The sequence below is a fragment of the Notolepis coatsorum genome (assembly GCF_963971535.1).
Source record: "Notolepis coatsorum genome assembly, contig: SCAFFOLD_307, whole genome shotgun sequence".
Lineage (NCBI taxonomy): Eukaryota > Metazoa > Chordata > Actinopteri > Aulopiformes > Paralepididae > Notolepis > Notolepis coatsorum.
Genome location: NW_028172702.1, coordinates 132,501 through 152,607, shown reverse-complemented (window position 1 = coordinate 152,607; position 20,107 = coordinate 132,501).

Below are 20,107 nucleotides of genomic sequence, written 5' to 3'. Positions count from 1 at the left end.
TAAAGCGACTTTAGTCCTGCTGGATTAACTGTTCTCTGAGCATTAAATAGTTTAAAGCGACTTTAGTCCTGCTGGATTAACTGTTCTCTGAGCATTAAATAGTTTAAAGCGACTTTAGTCCTGCTGGATTAACTGTTCTCTGAGCATTAAATAGTTTAAAGCGACTTTAGTCCTGCTGGATTAACTGTTCTCTGAGCATTAAATAGTTTAAAGGGACTTTAGTCCTGCTGGATTAACTGTTCTCTGAGCATTAAATAGTTTAAAGCGACTTTAGTCCTGCTGGATTAACTGTTCTCTGAGCATTAAATAGTTTAAAGCGACTTTAGTCCTGCTGGATTAACTGTTCTCTGAGCATTAAATTGTTTAAAGCGACTTTAGTCCTGCTGGATTAACTGGTCTATGAGCATTAAATAGTTTAAAGCGACTTTAGTCCTGCTGGATGAACTGTTCTCTGAGCATTAAATAGTTTAAAGCGACTTTAGTCCTGCTGGATTAACTGTTCTCTGAGCATTAAATAGTTTAAAGCGACTTTAGTCCTGCTGGATTAACTGTTCTCTGAGCATTAAATAGTTTAAAGCGACTTTAGTCCTGCTGGATTAACTGTTCTCTGAGCATTAAATAGTTTAAAGCGACTTTAGTCCTGCTGGATTAACTGTTCTCTGAGCATTAAATAGTTTAAAGCGACTTTAGTCCTGCTGGATTAACTGTTCTCTGAGCATTAAATAGTTTAAAGCGACTTTAGTCCTGCTGGATTAACTGTTCTCTGAGCATTAAATAGTTTAAAGCGATTTTAGTCAGATAGGGGTGTAACGATGCATCGATTAATCGAGATGGATCGATTCTAATGTGACGATTCAACTGCATCGATTTGAATATGTCGAATACGAAATTAATCTAAAAAAAAATAAAGATAAAATCTTTTCTTTTTTTTTTTTTTTTGTGTGTATAGTTTTTATTGGCCTATATAGTCCATTCATGCTGAGTGAATCAGTTCCCCCAGCCACATTTGTGTATTCACATTTTTTTTGGGAATTAACTGATAGAAAATTCATCGAAAATGTATCGAAAACTTAACGAATCGAATCGTGGTCAAATGAAGAGATTTCATGATGCATTGAATCGTTGCCTGAATAATCGTAATCGAAATTAATCGTTGTGAGGTTGCATCGTTACAGCCCTAGTAGCAGAGCATGGGAGAACAATGTTACATCTTTCATCAAGATTGAGCTAGCAAAGCACTCTGGTGTTTGGAGAGGCAGTATTTATTTAGTTTCACATAATCACAAAGTGTTTCACCAAACCAACATGAGCAGCATGCCACTTGAGTAAACAGTACTGGCTCTGACTAAATAGAGCCCGCCATGGCTAATTTGTTTCGTGAAAAAGATTTATTGATTTGGGGACAATGAGATGTCTGGCTACCAATAGGCATAAAACCATTGGCAGGAAAACTTGCTAGCAAAAAGTTAGTTTTCTGGGGCATTGTCACAGGCACCAGTCATATGACTGGTGGTTATCAAGCAGTTGCTAAGGCACTATAATGAAAGTCAAACATTCAGAAAAATATAACGCAGGCACATCCTCCGTTTGTTGGTGCTGAGCCAAACTGTAAAAACAGTAATGCATAAAAACAAAGCGGGGCTCGCAACTCACTTGTAGTTCCAGGGTGATTTTAATAAACAAAACAGGCAGTAGATGCAACGTTTCGACCTTACCGGTCTTCCTCAAGCTTGAGGCATATAAGGCGAGGGTAGGCTATGCCTACCCAAATCGTTATGCTGGGAATCTTGAAATGTATATATAATATATGTGCACAGGCTGCTGGCTATTGTGTGTCTTGTGCTGCAGCCCGCTGGCCGAGGTGTCAACGACCAAGGTGTCAGTCGGCTAGGTGGCGGCGTTTACCATCCCAGGTACAGGCAGTAACCAATCACGCGTAGGCTCAGGTTAAATAATGTAGCCAATCACATCATTCACATGATCATCCTGATCCCGCAGTAAAGTAAACATCTGCGTTCCGAATCTCTGCCCGCCGATCGCTTTGTAGCGAACACCAGCGCGCTATTTTGAGTAAAATTTCAAAAAGCTAAATGGATATACAGTATTTTTCCAAGGCATATAAACAAAGTACTTTAGAAGCTGCACCGGGCTGCCCCTGGGCATAACTACGGATCACCGGAGGCTATATGTTGCTTTATCTTGGCATACAAGGGCTTTCTCTAAGTCTAAGAGGACATGATGAGAGTCAGAGTTCATCAAATCGTGGAAACCTTTTAGAGCTACTGTATGTACATTGTTTTCAAAGCATGATGAGATCGAATTGAGGAAAAACGTTCCCTTCATTGCTGTCAGCACCGCTACTTGTGATTCAAGTTGTGAACGGTCTTTCTCAGCAATGAGGCACATCACATCCGAAACTGGCTAAGAACAACAATGCGTCAGGAGAGTCTGCTTCACATTGAAAGTGATCTCACAGACAAAGTTAAAGCAGAAAAGATCATTGATGCCAAGACGAAACGTCACATTTTGCTGCATTAAGGTAAGACAATGGTTAATCTATTATTGGATGCCTTCATTTGAACACTTAATTTGCACTATATATTAAATGAGTGGGGCTCGCCTCGCATAGCCTAGTGGGTGTGTGTATTGACAAAAAAGGAAAGATTTTGCGCGCTCCGTGCGATATTTCCTACCCAAATGTTCATCTCACCCGCCGCCTATGAATATTACTGTTATAATGTCAGCATTATACCTAGGATTAATATTGAGATGCAATATCTATGTTTTCCCACTAGAGGGAGTTATCGATTAAGGGATATTATTTCGAGGACTGCAGAGTGACTACAGATATATACGTGAGGTATTTTCGTATCCGGTACCTGAGTTCTTACCTGTATGAGTAGCGTGCGCTGAGTGTAAGACGCACCTGTTTATTGTATAACCTTCCATGCTCCCGTTTGCAGTAAACCACAAAACCAAAGGGATCACAAGCGTGTCGTGTGGCTTTATTATTTATAGAGGTTACCACAATTACCATGGAGACATAACTTTCACAAACCTTCATAGAATGCAGAACTGTAAGCAGGATAAGTTGCATGTCCTGATGCCAGGTTCATATATTCAGGTTTCTCATTATTGCAATATAAGATAAGATAAGATGTTCCTTTAGGGCCTGTGTCGACCAGGGACGTTTTATGAGTTTTAGCGCTCTCGGCGGCCAGCGTTTTTGGGCGGAGCGCTCCCAGCGCCTAAAGTTGAAACTATTTCAACTTTTGGAGAGGAGCGCGCTCATCAAGGTAACTTTTTTCGACCGACCAATCGACATCGAGCGAGTGGCGGAGCCGCGGCAGTCGCGAGACTCAGGAAAACGCTCTGAGCTTTTTTTTTTTTGCTTTTCAAAGCGGTCCGTCTTGAAAAAAACGTCCCCGGTGGACACGGGCCCTTATTGATCCTTTTTGGGAAACTTGGATGTCATAGCAGCATGGGGGAGGGGGGAGGGTGGAGGGTGAGGTACAGGTATGGGGCACGGCATGGTAATAGTAGAAAGACATATTGTAAATATAGGCAATACAATTATAATAAAGATAAAAATAAACAGTATAATCAATATAATTGAACTCTGAATATAAGAATAAGCAGTGTAATCAAAGATGCAGATGGGTGTCTGCATGCCCTATCAGTTATATTATATACGTTACAAAGAATATGGGCAATACGTTTTGAGCTTGTCGAAAATTGTGTATAAAATGTGTAAGATATATGATCTTGTGTCAACCAGATGTGACTCAAATATTTTAGTATACACATGTGAGCATACTCACTCAAACTATGAAGGTATCTTACACATTGGGATCTGTCGAGTACCTGCCATAAAAACATTTAACAAATTCACTCTCCTCTCCGATTTCCCAACATCTCTCAAAGTCAAACAGAAGGCTGTAGGCTGACTGACAGCTTGTCATGAACCTGACCGACAGCTTGTCATGAACCTGACCGACAGCTTGTCATGAACCTGACTGACAGCTTGTCATGAACCTGACTGACAGCTTGTCATGAACCTGACTGACAGCTTGTCATGAACCTGACTGACAGCTTGTCATGAACCTGACCGACAGCTTGTCATGAACCTGACTGACAGCTTGTCATGAACCTGACTGACAGCTTGTCATGAACCTGACTGACAGCTTGTCATGAACCTGACTGACAGCTTGTCATGAACCTGACTGACAGCTTGTCATGAACCTGACTGACAGCTTGTCATGAACCTGACTGACAGCTTGTCATGAACCTGACTGACAGCGTGTCATGAACCTGACTGACAGCTTGTCATGAACCTGACTGACAGCTTGTCATGAACCTGACTGACAGCTTGTCATGAACCTGACTGACAGCTTGTCATGAACCTAATAATAATGCAATAATGCAGGACCTCTTTAGGGGGTCTTTATTCGGCATGCAACGAACTGGACATGCAATTGGAGCGGCACACACACCGGGATACACACACACACACACACACACACACATGCATTGTCTTTTTCTCAGTCGCCGATGCGATTGAGTCTCTGCTCTTGACCCATCCCGTCGTCCTTCCCCCCCAAGGGCAGCCGGGAGCAGATAGGGCGTCAACGTGAGCTGCGCCCCGGGGACCAATCCAAGTGCTCCTGTCCGTCTTCGTCAAGGACACCACAGCGTTAGCGATCTGTTGTTGTGCATGTTTTTCCATTGGGTTTATCTTATCGGGGGGGGGGGGAAACCCTTGCGAGCACGGGGAGAACATGCAAACTCCACACAGAAAGGCCTGGGAGATACCCCACCTGGGTACGCCTGGCATCATGGAAACCTGGTCCCCAAGCGGGAATCGAACCCTGGACCTTCTTGCTGTGAGGCGACAGTGTTAACCACTACACCACCGTGCCGCCCTGACTGACAGCGTGTCATGAACCTGACTGACAGCTTGTCATGAGCCCGGCTCCTACCGAAGTCACGTCAAAATGCCCTTGAGCAAGATATTTAACCCCGAACCACTGTTGACGAGCTGGGTGCATTGCGGCCTTTGGTGTGTGAGTGAATGTTGAGTGGATGTTGAGTGGATGTTGAGTGAATGTTGAGTGGATGTTGAGTGGATGTTGAGTGAATGTTGAGTGAATGTTGAGTGGATGTTGAGTGGATGTTGAGTGAATGTTGAGTGGATGTTGAGTGGATGTTGAGTGAATGTTGAGTGGATGTTGAGTGAATGTTGAGTGAATGGGTGAATGTTGAGTGAATGGGTGGATGTTGAGTGGATGTTGAGTGAATGGGTGAATGTTGAGTGAATGGGTGGATGTTGAGTGGATGTTGAGTGGATGTTGAGTGGATGTTGAGTGAATGGGTGGATGTTGAGTGGATGTTGAGTGGATGTTGAGTGAATGGGTGAATGTTGAGTGAATGTTGAGTGGATGTTGAGTGGATGTTGAGTGGATGTTGAGTGGATGTTGAGTGAATGTTGAGTGAATGTTGAGTGAATGTTGAGTGAATGGGTGGATGTTGAGTGGATGTTGAGTGGATGTTGAGTGAATGGGTGGATGTTGAGTGGATGTTGAGTGAATGTTGAGTGAATGGGTGGATGTTGAGTGGATGTTGAGTGGATGTTGAGTGAATGTTGAGTGAATGTTGAGTGAATGGGTGGATGTTGAGTGAATGTTGAGTGAATGGGTGGATGTTGAGTGGATGTTGAGTGAATGTTGAGTGGATGTTGAGTGAATGTCGAGTGGATGTTGAGTGAATGTTGAGTGAATGTTGAGTGGATGTTGAGTGGATGTTGAGTGGATGTTGAGTGAATGTTGAGTGAATGTTGAGTGGATGTTGAGTGGATGTTGAGTGAATGTTGAGTGAATGGGTGAATATGAGTGATGAGTGTCGGTGAGTTAGTAGACACTTGAGCACAAACTAATCTTTGGTTTCACACATCACATGGTTGACACGTCGCAGGCCGTTGGCAGTCGGTTGCCTTTGTGCCGCGAGGCAGTGAGTGACAAGACAGTGTCGGTCACTCGTCAAGCCTCACCGGTGTGTGTGCCCTCTGAGGCTTACCGGGGGAAAGGGCAGCGGGGCATGGCATGGTCACGATTCCAGACGAGACACACAAACAAAACAAAGGTCCTCGGTTCTAATTGGTTGACCTTCCCGAATAGGTGGCTTGAGAAGCGGTCGTCTCAGAAGGGTTGGCAGGGGAGGAGTGGATGACAGTGTTACAGACGCCAGTTGAAAACGACACCCCCCGTGCTGAGGGACGTGGCTGGGTTAGTGTGGTGGTCGGCGGCGTGAGCCACTTTGGACCCCGCGTCCAGTGCCCACATAGTGCTGCGGTCAGCAGCTCAGACATTGTTCTTCTAACATTAGAGCATTATTGAGGCGAAGTGCCTCGGACACATTCCTGCCAGGGCTTTGAGATATAAAGCCGCGCTGCCGGTTGGTTAATGTTTGTAAGAGAGAGGGGGTATCAGCTCTGGACTGATATGAATGGTATGACTGCAGGGAGGGCAACAAGCAACCACCGTGCACTCCGTGTCCTGCCCCGTCTGCCAGTGTGTTTACAGAGAGTGCTGGGAGAGCAGCTCTACCGTTCTTCTCACTCAAACCAGTGGGATAAAGACTTTAGGTCACTGACGGATGATATTACATGTACTCATAGAGACAAGCACACACGCGTGTGCGCACACGCACGCACACACGCGCACGCACACACACACACACACGCGTGAGCGCACGCACACACACACACACACACACGCACGCACGCACACACACACACACACACACACACACGCACACGCACACGCACACGCACGCACACACACACGCACACACTTCACATATAACTCACACCAGACTGCCGTGCACACACACACACTCGACGCTCCTAACTAAAGTTCAGGGGCTTAGGCATGACCGGAGCATGACAACCTTTGAAGGCTGACATTTGAGAACTTCGTCGGGCCTCCCTCCATACATCCTGGTCCTAGGTAGCGCTGACAGCCACAACCACTGCTGATAGGCTGAGCATACCAAGTCAGAGGGGGGCCGCTGTGGATGGAGGGAGTCTGGCAGGAGGGACCACATTAACACCTCTGATACACACATCACCTCTGAGGGGGGCCGCTAGGACGGTGTGGCTGGCTGCCCGGGCAGTCGCATGGTTAGATGAGAGGCTTCAGGAGCCTGTTGAGAATCAGACCAGCTCCACAGCAGACCCCCCTCAGTCCTGGCCTCCTGGGTCCAGCTCACAGCAGACCCCCCTCAGTCCTGGGTCCAGCTCACAGCAGACCCCCCTCAGTCCTGGGTCCAGCTCACAGCAGACCCCCCTCAGTCCTGGGTCCAGCTCACAGCAGACCCCCCTCAGTCCTGGGTCCAGCTCACAGCAGACCCCTCAGTCCTGGGTCCAGCTCACAGCAGACCCCCTCAGTCCTGGGTCCAGCTCACAGCAGACCCCCTCAGTCCTCAGTCCTGGGTCCAGCTCACAGCAGACCCCCCTCAGTCCTGGGTCCAGCTCACAGCAGACCCCCCTCAGTCCTGGGTCCAGCTCCACAGCAGACCCCTCAGTCCTGGGTCCAGCTCACAGCAGACCCCCCTCAGTCCTGGGTCCAGCTCACAGCAGACCCCCTCAGTCCTGGGTCCAGCTCACAGCAGACCCCTCAGTCCTGGGTCCAGCTCACAGCAGACCCCCTCAGTCCTGGGTCCAGCTCACAGCAGACCCCCTCAGTCCTGGGTCCAGCTCACAGCAGACCCCCTCAGTCCTGGGTCCAGCTCACAGCAGACCCCCTCAGTCCTGGGTCCAGCTCACAGCAGACCCCCTCAGTCCTGGGTCCAGCTCCACAGCAGACCCCTCAGTCCTGGGTCCAGCTCACAGCAGACCCCCCTCAGTCCTGGGTCCAGCTCACAGCAGACCCCCTCAGTCCTGGGTCCAGCTCACAGCAGACCCCCCTCAGTCCTGGGTCCAGCTCACAGCAGACCCCCCTCAGTCCTGGGTCCAGCTCACAGCAGACCCCCCTCAGTCCTGGGTCCAGCTCACATACTGCTACTCACAGTTCAGGGTTGATAAATCAGCCTTACAAAATAGTATCGTGGTATTTCCATAATCTCTTGGACACTACCACGATGCCTGTATATCCCGATCGGTAATCATGGTATAAATGGGATCATATCATGGTGTTATTTATTAAGCAAAACATTGGTACCATGGTAATACATTACTTGGCAGTGCCATGGTAAATTGAACTGAAACTGAAATTACCATCAAACTACCACGATACCTTTTCATGAGGTCAATGTTTAGGCTTCGGGATTCTGTAAAATGTGATGTGGATTTCCTCTTAACTCATTCAGTGCCAGCGATTACCCTCATCTCTGTAGCCAATGGGCCATGCGGCTAAAAGATAGGCATGTTCACTGTGCGTCATGATGTTTCAGAGCTATATCTATATTCTATTGTATAGCTATGGAGCTATGGCTCATTTGACAGTGACTATCTCTCGTCCAACATGTAAAAAAGAGTAAATTTTTTCATGTACGTCAGCGTGTTATCCCGTGGTGAATATTGTATAGTTTCTTTCAGAGTGATCCGGGCTAATGACTGAAAGCTGAGTTATGGAGCGCTATGTGCATTTTGCGAAAGTCGTTCGCGTTTCTCGCCTGGTCACGATATTATTTCCAAATCCAAGGTATATAATAGGTATTATGTTTCATCATGAAGGCAAGGGGGGGGGGGGGTCGCTGGCCTTTCAACAGTAACAGTAAACAGCGCCATCTGGCGCTGAAAGTGTTAATAGGCGTCTTTGTTTACGGTTTGATTATCACTGATACAAAGTAAAATAGTGCAGTGCAATAAAATAGTTAGTAAAATATAATAAAATAATGCAATAGTGCATTGCAATAAAATAGTTATCATCGTATTTTTTCGGGAGGCCGGTAAGGAGTGCATTCCAGTAGTCGAGTTGGCTTGAGATAAAGGCATGGATCTGGTTTTCAGCGTCCTTTTGATTTATAAATGGCTGTACTTTAGCTATGTTTCTAAGGTGGAAGAATTATGTTTTTGTCAACTTGTTGATTGTGATTTAAAGCTTAGGTCTGAGTCTACCATAAATAAAATGTCGGAGTTTTCCTTTAAGTTAACTCATTGGATGCCAGAGGTCGCTGTGGGCGTATGGCCGTGTGTGCCAGCGCTGTAATGAAATGGGGGTACATGCCGGTGTTTGCAGTGCTGAAACTATATTAAATATTATAGCTATGGATTTAATGATATAGTCGATTGTCATTGAGTTTCTTCCCGTCAAGATGCAAAAAACTGATAATTTTTTCATCCATACATTTCCGTTTTATACCGTGGTGAATATGAGTATAGTTTAGAGTAATTCTGTGTAATCCCAGGAAACTCCGCCAAACAGCGTTTTACTGCATTTCACTATAAATCGTGCCATTCCTCGTCTGGATCAATAATCAATCTGAAATTAACGCTAGATTATCGGTATTATGTTTCATAATGTTTCATGAAAGGGTGGGGGGGGTTCTATGCTTCGATCATCACCAACGGCATACATTACACAGTACATTACAGACACACGCTCCGATCTTCGTATTCACATCCACAGATTCAGATTCGTCGTAATTCACATCCACAATCCACGCATAAAGACGCTTCAATTTATGCTTGAATGAAACACAATCCCGGCGCTCCGTTAAGCAAATACATCCACAGTGGAGAATATGAAACGAATCAGAGCCAAACGCCCGATAGGTTTCATTCATAAAAAATATCCTCGCGGGATTCACATTTGCAATGCTCTGTTATTAAAATAACCACATAGTGTGTGTTGCGACTCGCGAGTGCCGTATAGCTATGACGTGCATTATTTAGGACAAACTAAATCCATAGGCTGACTATGATTTATTATCAGCATTTTAGGTCTATTTTTTTACATTTCAAAAGCTCCCTCTAGAAAAACGAAGCACAAAAACATAATTCAGAATGGTATAATGGGATCTACAAGGAAGGGAGCTGGCATTTTTTGCGAGAGGGCGTGGCCAGTTCATCCAGGTAACTGAACTAAACCCTGCGCTGGACCAGGTTCAAACTTTTTGATCTGTTGCCATAGTGAAAAAAAAAAGCGTGCTTCGGGGAACCGAAAGGTCTGACTTATGTCAAGATATCCTGAAAATTATCCGGCTAACCAGGTACGAGGAACAGGGCCCAGGGGGATCAAACAGATGACCTTCCGGTCACAGAATCGCATCTCTAACCCTTAGGCCACCACTGCTCCTAGAAAATAGCAATTTAGACATGTTTTCATTCTCTAACTGAGCTTTTGGTACCAGGACTAACAAGTGAATTAAAGTTTTCAATAGTATTCGTTGTATTTTGGGACTATAAATGTTGTTTATGTTTTGTAAACAGAAATATGTTCCTGTTTCCAGTTATTTTCCAGGGTTAAGAAAGTTCCAAAAAGTGTATTTTTCATCTACAGATAAACACTGAAAGAATATATGTGAAATTCTATATGGTCCAAAAAACTTGGGGCTTTAAATTGGGCCCTTTAACATTATCTGCGGACACTCTGTTTTGGCCAGAGATCAAACACCTTTAAAGGACAGAGGTCACATGATTGTTATAGTCTCACAACCTAATCTCTGCACTGTGACAGAGTTTAATCATGGTTAATAAATCAACACTTGACCTGTTATGGAAAAACACGAGTCTTACGTAATCTCTGTTAGAACTCAGCGGGAGAAGGTGTTCCCCCTGTCCTTTCAAGACGCACAAAGCCCCCCCCCCCTCTCTGTCTTTCTCTCTCTCTCTCTCAACTCCATCTGGCTTCCATCTACCACGACTCACGTTTCAAATAATCCCCAGGTCTTGACTGCAGCCAAACAGTCATTATGTTCTAACTCAGAAGAGACGGTTGTCCACATTTAAAAGAAAAATACATATATCCAAAGTTTTGTTTATGGCATAAGCGGAATCCATTGGATGAAATATGCTATACATGTATGTTCTTTCCCCAAGACCACAACACCATTTATGATGTTTATTGTTTTTTTTATTTATTCCCCAGGTATAATCTTTAAAGTCACAATGGTCCTCATTCTCGAACATGTACGTATTGTGACGAGCCTGGTGGGGTTCAGACTCGTCACGGTTCAAAAACAAACAAATTAAATTGTCCACACAAGTGCAATATCAATCAATAAGAATATTTATTGAATCAAGGCAGAGTATAGTCCGATGGGCAAATAGAATGGTCGTAATACAGTCCCAGGTCCAAAACACAAAACAGGCTCTCGTACAGAAAAAGGATTGTTCAACACTCAGAGTAGTCTTCCGGTCCAGGGTCAGTACACAAGGGGGTTTCTCAGCCAGTCCAGGGTCCAGTACACAATGGGCACCTTCTCGCCTTCACCTCTCCTCTCACCTCGCAAAACTTCGTAAACAAACAATCTCTTTCTCTCAATACTCGCTCCTACCTCACCTCCTCTCAACTCAACTCTATCTGTCCTAGTGTATTATAGTGTGTGTGTGTGTGTGTGTGTCTGGTGTGTGTGCGTGTGGGATGTGGGTGATCTAATGGTGCACAGGTGTGTTCTATCAGTACTAATCAGCTGCCTAATTGCTTCCACTCCTCCTGTGGCAGTAGTATCGCCCGTCCTTCACATATCCATGAGACGGGGGGTGATATCTGCCACATAATACATAAATGTAATGAATTATAAGTGCCTTTGTAAATATCTTGGTAAAAAGTTTGTACTAACACATTTACAATAAACCTCCTCCGGATTCCTGAACGAGTAAGTGGCCAAAATCTTCGCAGCTGGGTTCACATGAATGAAAAATGTCACTCATTCTTAAACTGGAAGTGCCTTCTCATACACCTGGATTTGCATACAGATACGCCCCGCCAGCTCCTTATAAGGCGAAGAGGGTCAGCATTGCATCTGCACTGTGCTGACCCATTCAACAGGTAGCGTGGAAGAGATTTGCAACTGATCTCAAAATGAGATTAGATTAAAATGTATTGTCCTTATACAGCACAAGTAGCCTACAATACAACATCCAACCAGAGTGCAAATGTAACAGTAAAGTGCAATAGTAACATACAATGCACAGGTGATTAAACTGGGTATAACATATTACTGAAGTGATGTGTTTAGTTCTTGAGAGAAATTGTAAACTGTATCTAATAATAGTGACATCAAGTTTAAAGGCTTTATTCATCCTACATCTGTGCAATTAATAGCTGTCGGACTTGGACAGCAGTCTGTTGTCCGTGCGAGATGAGCAGTGGAATGTTGGACGTGGGGCAGCGCTGGTATATGGAACTGAATGACAGGGACTGAATGACACAGGGACTGAATGACACAGGGACTGAATGAAACAGGGACTGAATGAAACAGGGACTGAATGAAACAGGGTCTGAATGAAACAGGGTCTGAATGAAACAGGGTCTGAATTAAACAGGGTCTGAATGAAACAGGGACTGAATGAAACAGGGTCTGAATTAAACAGGGTCTGAATGAAACAGGGACTGAATGAAACAGGGACTGAATGAAACAGGGACTGAATGAAACAGGGACTGAATGAAACAGGGACTGAATGAAACAGGGTCTGAATGAAACAGGGACTGAATTAAAGGGTCTGAATGAAACAGGGACTGAATGAAACAGGGACTGAATTAAAGGGTCTGAATGAAACAGGGACTGAATGAAACAGGGTCTGAATTAAAGGGTCTGAATGAAACAGGGTCTGAATTAAAGGGACTGAATGAAACAGGGACTGAATGAAACAGGGACTGAATGAAACAGGGTCTGAATGAAACAGGGACTGAATGAAACAGGGTCTGAATTAAAGGGACTGAATGAAACAGGGTCTGAATGAAACAGGGACTGAATGAAACAGGGACTGAATGAAACAGGGTCTGAATTAAAGGGACTGAATGAAACAGGGTCTGAATGAAACAGGGACTGAATGAAACAGGGACTGAATGAAACGGGGACTGAATGAAACAGGGACTGAATGACACAGGGACTGAATTAAAGGGTCTGAATGACACAGGGTCTGAATGAAACAGGGACTGAATGAAACAGGGACTGAATGAAACAGGGACTGAATGAAACAGGGACTGAATTAAAGGGTCTGAATGAAACAGGGACTGAATGAAACAGGGACTGAATGAAACAGGGACTGAATGAAACAGGGTCTGAATTAAAGGGACTGAATGAAACAGGGACTGAATGAAACAGGGTCTGAATGAAACAGGGTCTGAATGAAACAGGGTCTGAATGAAACAGGGTCTGAATTAAAGGGACTGAATGAAACAGGGTCTGAATGAAACAGGGACTGAATGAAACAGGGTCTGAATTAAAGGGACTGAATTAAAGGGTCTGAATGAAACAGGGACTGAATGAAACAGGGACTGAATTAAAGGGACTGAATGAAACAGGGACTGAATGAAACAGGGTCTGAATGAAACAGGGTCTGAATGAAACAGGGTCTGAATGAAACAGGGACTGAATGAAACAGGGTCTGAATGAAACAGGGACTGAATGAAACAGGGTCTGAATTAAAGGGTCTGAATTAAACAGGGTCTGAATGAAACAGGGTCTGAATGAAACAGGGTCTGAATTAAAGGGACTGAATGAAACAGGGACTGAATGAAACAGGGTCTGAATTAAAGGGTCTGAATGAAACAGGGACTGAATGAAACAGGGACTGAATGAAACAGGGTCTGAATGAAACAGGGTCTGAATTAAAGGGACTGAATGAAACAGGGACTGAATGAAACAGGGACTGAATGAAACAGGGTCTGAATGAAACAGGGACTGAATGAAACAGGGTCTGAATGAAACAGGGTCTGAATGAAACAGGGACTGAATGAAACAGGGACTGAATGAAACAGGGACTGAATGAAACAGGGACTGAATGAAACAGGGTCTGAACGACACAGGGGTTGGATCAGCAGCCCTCCCGATCAAACCAATAGGAGATGGATGCTGATTCCTTTCTGATGCTCGCATTGCGTTGGTGGAGTGTTGAATGAAAGACTTTTATTTATATAGCACCCTTCACAGCACAAATGCACAGGGTGCTTTACACTACAGCTTAGTATATAAAAAACACAACAAAACTAAATCAGAAATAAATGACAACAACAACAACAACAACAACAACAACAACAACAACAACAACAACAACAGACAGCAGTTAAAAACAGTGAAACCAGATAAAAAAGTAGAATAAAAGAATTTGGATAAAATCATCAGTCACTAATTAAAAACAAAACTATATGAACAGTGAGGACAAGAAAGAGTGCCTATATGTATGACCAAAGGCCTGTCTGAACAAATGTGTTTTTAGTTTTCAGAGGGGGCAGTTCGCAGGTCCAGGGGGAGAGCGTTCCAGAGCCTTGGTGCCGTCACCTCGAAGGCTCGATCACCCCTTGTTTTGAGCCTGGACCTGGGGACCACCAGGAGGTGCTGATCGGCAGATCTCAGTGAGCGGGTGTTGGTGTAGGGATGGATGAGGTCAGTGATGTAGATAGGGGTGTTGGGAAACAAATCACAGGATATGATGCAATATGATGATAGTGACATTTCCTTCTGAATTATCTTTTCCCCCCTTCTTTTTCCGTTTTTCTCCCATCCCAATGTTAGTCGTTATGCCAATTCCCAATCCCCTTCCTGGTCGTTGTGCACTCTACCCCCTACCGTCGGTCTGGGAGGGCGGAGACTATCACATGCTTCCTCCGACACATGTGTAGCCAGCCCACCGCTTCTTTTCACCTGGCAGCGCGGACTCCCACTGGGGGAGTGTAACGTGTGGAAGGTCACACTACCTCTCCCTGATCCTTCCCTTGCTGTGCAGGCGCCCCGACCGAACTGTAGGAGTCGCTGTCCACAACGACCCAGACCCACCCTCGCCGGCTTCCCTCCCGCTGACTCTGCCAATCGAGCCATGTATGACGGCGGGCCAAGCCGGAAGCAACGCTGACAGCTGGATTCGATACCAGTGTCTCTTGCGTTGGTGACGAGCGCCTTGTCTGCTGCGCCACCCCCAGCCGCCCTCACGATAGTGACATTTTCTCCATTCACCCTCCTTCAAGGAATCTATAAAAGAAGGAAGGGTCATCACGTCAGAATACAGTAGCCTACCAACATTCTACGCTCGACTTGGTGTCAGACTTTGGTCTATTGCTCATTCTGGACACAATCCTGCATTAGCTGCATCATGATCTGTGACCTAGTGTTGATACCAACACTGTTAATTGCCCCCTGGCTCCACACACCTAGTGGTGTTGGTAAACAATAAACCTGTCTATAGTTTAAAAAAATATATATATTTGTGTGTGCCATTTTAAAGTCCATATAATACACTTCTCTCAGATTAACACCTCACCCCAACACACTATATGAATTGTCCTGACCTGAAATACCGCACCCATCTGGCACTCTAGTTAAAAGAAACACTAGAAATGATTTGCAAATACTAGTTGACCCGGGTCACAACAAGCGTGTGACATCATGTGAGATGGAAACATGTTCCTGTTCCAGGTACCACTTCCCCCGGAGCAACACATCATGTGAGATGGAAACATGTTCCTGTTCCAGGTACCACTTCCCCTCCGAGCAACACATCATGTGAGATGGAAACATGTTCCTGTTCCAGGTACCACTTCCCCTCCGAGCAACACATCATGTGAGATGGAAACATGTTCCTGTTCCAGGTACCACTTCCCCCGGAGCAACACATCATGTGAGATGGAAACATGTTCCTGTTCCAGGTACCACTTCCCCTCCGAGCAACACATCATGTGAGATGGAAACATGTTCCTGTTCCAGGTACCACTTCCCTCCGAGCAACACATCATGTGAGATGGAAACATGTTCCTGTTCCAGGTACCACTTCCCTCCGAGCAACACATCATGTGAGATGGAAACATGTTCCTGTTCCAGGTACCACTTCCCCTCCGAGCAACACATCATGTGAGATGGAAACATGTTCCTGTTCCAGGTACCACTTCCCTCCGAGCAACACATCATGTGAGATGGAAACATGTTCCTGTTCCAGGTACCACTTCCCTCCGAGCAACACATCATGTGAGATGGAAACATGTTCATGTTCCAGGTACCACTTCCCCCCCGAGCAACACATCCCAAGAGGAAATTCCCAGTAATTCCGAGGATTTTTTTTATAATTTTGCAATCATTCGGTTTCCACTCACATTTGCTGATGCTCTGTGTCGTTAAGGAACTGCACTAATCTGTCCTCGCTAATTATAGATGCTGCAATTGTTGTGCAATTCAATCTGCCATTTCCTTCATGGTTCTGAGATTTGAGTTTATCCTGAACAACTGTCTGTCTGTCTGTCTGTCTGTCTGTCTGTCTGTCTGTCTGTCTGTCTGTCTGTCTGTCTGTCTGTCTGTCTGTCTGTCTGTCTGTCTGTCTGTCTGTCTGTCTGTCTGTCTGTCTGTCTGTCTGTCTGTCTGTCTGTCTGTCTGTCTGTCTGTCTGTCTGTCTGTCTGTCTGTCTGTCTGTCTGTCTGTCTGTCTGTCTGTCTGTCTGTCTGTCTGTCTGTCTGTCTGTCTGTCTGTCTGTCTGTCTGTCTGTCTGTCTGTCTGTCTGTCTGTCTGTCTGTCTGTCTGTCTGTCTGTCTGTCTGTCTGTCTGTCTGTCTGTCTGTCTGTCTGTCTGTCTGTCTGTCTGTCTGTCTGTCTGTCTGTCTGTCTGTCTGTCTGTCTGTCTGTCTGTCTGTCTGTCTGTCTGTCTGTCTGTCTGTCTGTCTGTCTGTCTGTCTGTCTGTCTGTCTGTCTGTCTGTCTGTCTGTCTGTCTGTCTGTCTGTCTGTCTGTCTGTCTGTCTGTCTGTCTGTCTGTCTGTCTGTCTGTCTGTCTGTCTGTCTGTCTGTCTGTCTGTCTGTCTGTCTGTCTGTCTGTCTGTCTGTCTGTCTGTCTGTCTGTCTGTCTGTCTGTCTGTCTGTCTGTCTGTCTGTCTGTCTGTCTGTCTGTCTGTCTGTCTGTCTGTCTGTCTGTCTGTCTGTCTGTCTGTCTGTCTGTCTGTCTGTCTGTCTGTCTGTCTGTCTGTCTGTCTGTCTGTCTGTCTGTCTGTCTGTCTGTCTGTCTGTCTGTCTGTCTGTCTGTCTGTCTGTCTGTCTGTCTGTCTGTCTGTCTGTCTGTCTGTCTGTCTGTCTGTCTGTCTGTCTGTCTGTCTGTCTGTCTGTCTGTCTGTCTGTCTGTCTGTCTGTCTGTCTGTCTGTCTGTCTGTCTGTCTGTCTGTCTGTCTGTCTGTCTGTCTGTCTGTCTGTCTGTCTGTCTGTCTGTCTGTCTGTCTGTCTGTCTGTCTGTCTGTCTGTCTGTCTGTCTGTCTGTCTGTCTGTCTGTCTGTCTGTCTGTCTGTCTGTCTGTCTGTCTGTCTGTCTGTCTGTCTGTCTGTCTGTCTGTCTGTCTGTCTGTCTGTCTGTCTGTCTGTCTGTCTGTCTGTCTGTCTGTCTGTCTGTCTGTCTGTCTGTCTGTCTGTCTGTCTGTCTGTCTGTCTGTCTGTCTGTCTGTCTGTCTGTCTGTCTGTCTGTCTGTCTGTCTGTCTGTCTGTCTGTCTGTCTGTCTGTCTGTCTGTCTGTCTGTCTGTCTGTCTGTCTGTCTGTCTGTCTGTCTGTCTGTCTGTCTGTCTGTCTGTCTGTCTGTCTGTCTGTCTGTCTGTCTGTCTGTCTGTCTGTCTGTCTGTCTGTCTGTCTGTCTGTCTGTCTGTCTGTCTGTCTGTCTGTCTGTCTGTCTGTCTGTCTGTCTGTCTGTCTGTCTGTCTGTCTGTCTGTCTGTCTGTCTGTCTGTCTGTCTGTCTGTCTGTCTGTCTGTCTGTCTGTCTGTCTGTCTGTCTGTCTGTCTGTCTGTCTGTCTGTCTGTCTGTCTGTCTGTCTGTCTGTCTGTCTGTCTGTCTGTCTGTCTGTCTGTCTGTCTGTCTGTCTGTCTGTCTGTCTGTCTGTCTGTCTGTCTGTCTGTCTGTCTGTCTGTCTGTCTGTCTGTCTGTCTGTCTGTCTGTCTGTCTGTCTGTCTGTCTGTCTGTCTGTCTGTCTGTCTGTCTGTCTGTCTGTCTGTCTGTCTGTCTGTCTGTCTGTCTGTCTGTCTGTCTGTCTGTCTGTCTGTCTGTCTGTCTGTCTGTCTGTCTGTCTGTCTGTCTGTCTGTCTGTCTGTCTGTCTGTCTGTCTGTCTGTCTGTCTGTCTGTCTGTCTGTCTGTCTTGTCTGTCTTGTCTGTCTGTCTGTCTGTCTGTGTTCTGTTTCTCCCTCCTTGTGTTTAGTGCCTGTGGTCTCAGTGTGAAACTCTACCCTGCTCTGGATTCCTCTCTGATGAAAGTGTGCCTGTGCTAAAGTAATCCTGCGAAGGACCCTGGCATAAATACACTCATCCCATTACATTTTACTCCGTCCTCCCTCCCTCCCTCCCCCACCACCTGATCCTCTGTTCATAGTGGAGAGCCCACCGCACCGATGACAAGCTGCCTTCCGCCCGGTCACTCTCATGTTCCGTCGAGCCCCATAGTGGGGTCTATTGACCACAGGGCTGCTTTTATCTCCAGTCATTCATGCATCCACCTCCTCTCTGTGATATTGGGGACATGCATTATTTGCTTCCTTCAAAGACTAAATAAAGACTTTGAATATTGCAAAATTAGTAGTATTATTACTAGTCATTATCCCCCCATGCCCCCAACAGAGGGCTTATATTGGGGCCATGGGACCAACCCACTGGATTAGAATCAGAATGACTTTATTACTAAATATACATTTTAGGAATTCCAGGAATGTGTCCTCTGCATTTAACCATATCCTAACTATTTAGTAGCAGTGGAAACAGACAGACTCCCCCAGGGACAGACTCCCCCAGAGACAGACAGACTCCCCCAGAGACAGACTCCCCCAGAGACAGACAGACTCCCCCAGAGACAGACTCCCCCAGAGACAGACCCCCCCAGAGACAGACCCCCCCAGAGACAGACTCCCCCAGAGACAGACAGACTCCCCCAGAGACAGACTCCTCCAGAGACAGACTCCCCCAGAGACAGACTCCCCCAGAGACAGACTCCCCCAGAGACAGACTCCCCCAGAGACAGACAGACTCCCCCAGAGACAGACTCCTCCAGAGACAGACTCCCCCAGAGAGACAGACTCCCCCAGAGAGACAGACTCCCCCAGAGACAGACTCCCCCAGAGACAGACTCCTCCAGAGACAGACTCCCCCAGAGACAGACTCCCCCAGAGACAGACTCCCCCAGAGACAGACTCCCCCAGAGAGACAGACTCCCCCAGAGACAGACTCCCCCAGAGAGACAGACTCCCCCAGAGACAGACTCCCCCAGAGACAGACTCCCCCAGAGAGACAGACTCCCCCAGAGAGACAGACTCCCCCAGACACAGACTCCCCCAGAGACAGACTCCCCCAGAGGGACAGACTCCCCCAGAGACAGACTCCCCCAGAGACAGACTCCCCCAGAGACAGACCCCCCCCAGAGACAGACTCCCCCAGGGACAGACTCCCCCAGAGACAGACCCCCCCAGAGACAGACTCCCCCAGGGACAGACTCCCCCAGAGACAGACCCCCCCAGAGACAGACTCCCCCAGGGACAGACTCCCCCAGAGACAGACTCCCCCAGAGACAGACTCCCCCAGAGACAGACTCCCCCAGAGACAGACTCCCCCAGAGAGACAGACTCCCCCAGAGAGACAGACTCCCCCAGAGAGACAGACTCCCCCAGAGACAGACTCCTCCAGAGACAGACTCCCCCAGAGAGACAGACTCCCCCAGAGAGACAGACTCCCCCAGAGAGACAGACTCCCCCAGAGAGACAGACTCCCCCAGAGAGACAGACTCCCCCAGAGAGACAGACTCCCCCCCAGAGACAGACTCCCCCAGAGACAGACTCCCCCAGACACAGACTCCCCCAGAGACAGACTCCCCCAGAGGGACAGACTCCCCCAGAGACAGACTCCCCCAGAGACAGACTCCCCCAGAGACAGACCCCCCCAGAGACAGACTCCCCCAGGGACAGACTCCCCCAGAGACAGACCCCCCCAGAGACAGACTCCCCCAGAGACA